We start from the raw sequence: 4217 nt of genomic DNA on the forward strand, positions 1-4217 counted from the left end.
AGGACTTCCTCAATAGACCCTAGAAACTCAGCAACTAAGAGAAAGGATGGACAAATGGGACTAAATAAAATTGAGAAGCTTTTGCATAAAAAAAAGAAATGGTCTCTAAACTGAAGAGACCACCACAGAGTGGGAGAAAATATTGGCCAATTATACATCAAGGGATTGATAACCAGAGTATACAGGGAACTCAAAAAACTAAACTCTTCCCAAAATCAATGAACAAATAAGGAAATGGGAATCTGAACTAAACAGAACTTTTTCAAAAGAAGAACTTCAAATGGCCAAAAAACACATGAAAAAATGGTCACCATCTCTGGCCATAAAGGAAATGCAAATCAAAACCACACTAAGATTCCACCTCACCACTGTTAGAATAGCTGTCACCAAAAACACCACCAACAACAGGTGTTGGCGAGGATGTGGGGAAAATGGAACCCTTGTACACCGCTGGTGAGAATGCAAGCTAGTGCAACCACTATGGAAAACAATATGGAGGCTTCTTAAAAACTAAACATAGATCTGCCATATGATCCAGTAATAATACTCCAAAGGTGTACCCAAAGGAATGTGACTCCAGTTACTTCAGAGAGAATTGCACACCCACATTTATTGCAGTGCTATTCACAATAGCCAAGTTATAGAAATATCCAAGATGCCCCAGTACTGAAGAGTAGATTAAGAAAATGTGGTATTTATATAGAATGGAATTTTACTCAGCCATGAAGAAGAATGAAATCTTATCACTGACAAGTAAATAGATCTAACTGGAGAACGTCATCCTGAGTGAGGTTAGCCAGGCTCAGAAGACCAAAAATTGTATGTTCTACCTTTTTTTTTTCTCATCCAACAAGAAGCCATAACTTTATTAATTATAGAAACTGTATAAATTTCAAACCCAGCTGCAGTTACTGTCTTGAAATACTAGAGGGAAAAGGGCCTCACTTTCAGATAGTTACATTGTTAACTCCATAATAGCATTTACTGTTATTCTTCAGGACTCACACTGCCTTTGCTCTCCACATGTTTGCTTGTGACATGACTGATTCTGTGTCCTTAACTTCCACACCTGTTTTATCAATCTCTTCCTCTTCATTCTCCTCTTGTACAGTTGGACCCTGTTTTCTTGAGTGTTTGAAACAGCTCACCTTGAATTTCTCAGCAACTGCTAACTGTGGTTGCTGAGATTAATCCTCAATTTTGGCTCCTCCAAAACAATGTAGGTATTTGAAGCTGGCTCTTGTAGACATCTGATTTGATGATGATTTCTGGATAGTGACTCTAGCAACCCCTATAACCAGCTGAAGACCCAGTTTGGACATCACCTTCTGTGGCACCTTTTCACTCTGAGTCTGTTTTGCTTTACTGAATGGTGCTTCATTGATTTCAGGGGCTGCTGCAGCCACCTGGGGTTATTGTGTGGTTTGCTTGTGTGGAATCTTCTTTCTTGAGCTTTGGTACTGATTCATCACTGTCACATTCTATTCCAGACCCTGTCTCAGCCTGAAGTTGTGGCAACTCTGTCTCTATAGCAGTGACAGTTTCTGTGGCTTCACCAGGCATTTTGTGCTAAGTATGAAGACCCAAGATGGAGGTAGAAAGAGAATTAGTCAAAGTATGCCTGTTGCAGAAAGAAGCCTGGCACAGACGAAGGAATTTTGGCATTCTTTTTTTTTTCTTTTCTTTCATTTTTCTTTTATTATTCATATGTGCATACAAGGATTGGTTCATTTCTCCCCATTGCCCCCACCCCCTCCCGTACCACCCACTCCGCCCCCTCCCTCTCCCCCACCTCAATACCCAGCAGAAACTATTTTGCCCTTATTTCTAATTTTGTTGTAGAGAGAGTATAAGCAATAATAGGAAGTCCTTATATGTGGACTTTAGATCAGGGAAATGCAGCAATGTTGTTGGACTTGCATCACACACTAAGTGGAGAGCACACATGGGAGGAAATGGGGAGAGGTAGGAAATCCAAAACTTGAAAGTGTTTGATGTCCCCACTGCAGAGGAGTTAATACAGTAACCTTAAAGCAATGTAAGTTAATATGGGAACGTGACCGGAAAGTAGTGAAGTCGTCAGGTAGAGATGAATCAATTAGGGTTGTAATACACTTGTTCATGGAAGCAATGCTAGGAATCTCTCTGTATAGCTATCCTTAGCTCAACTAGCAAAAACACTTTGTCTTTCTTATTGCTAATGTCTTCTCTTCAACAAAATTGGAGAAAAGGGCAGAACAGGTTCTGCCTGGAAGTGAGGGGGGTGTGGGGGAGTGGGAGGGAGTGGGGATCAGGGAGGAGAAATGACCCAAACAATCTATGAACATATGAATATATGAATAAAGAAATTAAATAAATAATAAAAAAGAGCTTCACATTAAGTACGGGAATGTGGTATGCAGCTCCTTTTAAAAAACAAATATTTTTTTCCCTAATACTTAGTACTTGTCCTAAAATTATCATCTTTCCTTATGAGAAAATATGTAAAATACACATTTTAATGCAAGGTGGCATTTCCAAGACTCTAAGTGGCATAAGTAATCAGGATTCAAATTTTTATTTTTTAATGAGAAAAGGGAAACCTATAAAAGAGTTGTTTGCATTACTGGAGTGGGTATTTGTCTTTTTCATACTTCGACAACAAAACATTTACTTTATAAACGTTTTTGAATAGCTCTTGAAGATGCTCTAATCTTAGATTTTATTAAAACAGTAAGGATTTGTTTAGGGTTTTATTTAAAAAAACATTTTTATTAACATATATTAGCTGTGCAAGGGGCTTCATTGTGACATTTCCATATATGCTTACAATGTAAATTGATCAAGTTCATTCCTACTATAATTCTCCCTTATTCCCTCCCTCCTCTATGTAAAATGATTTCAACATGTTTCAATGTTCTATGTTTATACAAGTATATAAGGTAAGTTGACCATATTTACCCTGCTTTTCCTTCTCCATTCAACCCCCTTCCCCACTTGTACCCTTCCCCTAACAGGACCTTTTTTATGTTCATGTCTTTGTTTAAGTGTATAACCATTGTTCAAAGGGACTTTGCATGGTATTTCATAAGTGAATGTGTTGTATGCTGATCAGCCTAACTCCCACTATTACTCTCACTTACCCTTTCACTCCTGTCCTTACCTTATAAGCTTTTAATGTTTTATCCTTTTGTCTTTTTTTGTAATAGCACTTAGGTTAAAACAGAAATGATACAGTTTTATAGAAAAAAATAGAATACATACATCAACAAAATTCAATGGGCAGAGATCAAACTACTAAGCTATATGGAATAACATTATTTTGTGTAATATTACAGAATATTTAAATATATATATAAACAATATTTTCTATCACATGATATAGCAATATATTAATAAGTCATATATGTCATACTATATATATATATACATATATATACATACATCACATATATATATTTATATATGCCTGCAAATAATGAATGGATATCTCTAATGTGGCAATTACAACATATAGTAAGGATTAACTATATATGCTTCTGAAATTATTCATGACCTTTTCTGATTGCTTAAATTATTTCATAATTAAACGTTTATTTATAAACAGAAATCACAGTACACAAAATATTCTAGCCTTCCACAGTGGCACTTCTGTAGGTAAGCACCAAGTCTTCACATGACATGAAATTCCTACTTTGAAATGGAATAAGCCATACCGCAGGCACAAAGCTCTTGGACATATGTAGGTGATTCTGAGAAAATTTGGCACCTTTTCATCTCCCAGGCTGTTGCTTTTCCTGAACCTGCTGTACTCTGCCCTCCTTTTGGATCCATTCCAATTTGGGAGCCAGCCATTATTCCCACACATAGGGAACTTTTGGCAGCTGGAGGACTCATAAGAATGCTAGCCACCTTTGGCTGTTTGTATAGCAGATGTTTGGGAGGTGACATTTTTGAAATTTATATTCTCTGTAGAATAAAAGAAAAGATTTAAAAATATTTTTTCTACATTACACTTTCTTTTATTTTGAAACATAGACAATTGAAAGGCAATTCCTAAGAGACAAAGCATAATACCTGGATATTTTCAGCTCATATAATTAGGTGTTTATTTGGTAAGCACAACTGTTATGAGAGTTTAAAGTATACAAAGAAATAGTCCATTTAACAAAAAGAAAATGCTCAACTATTCCAAGTATTTTACTGAGGAGAAAAAAATGGAATAAAAATACACAGCC

At 36.3% G+C, this 4217-nt stretch overlaps 1 pseudogene; it reads right to left on the reverse strand.

Moving 5' to 3' along the window:
* Positions 1–1001: 1001 nt before the first annotated feature.
* On the reverse strand, positions 1002–1563 carry LOC109679878 (nascent polypeptide-associated complex subunit alpha pseudogene; annotated as a pseudogene).
* Between the last annotated feature and the right edge of the window lie 2654 nt (positions 1564–4217).

The sequence above is a fragment of the Castor canadensis genome, chromosome 2 (genome assembly GCF_047511655.1).
Source record: "Castor canadensis chromosome 2, mCasCan1.hap1v2, whole genome shotgun sequence".
In the NCBI taxonomy this organism is placed as follows: Eukaryota; Metazoa; Chordata; class Mammalia; order Rodentia; family Castoridae; genus Castor; species Castor canadensis.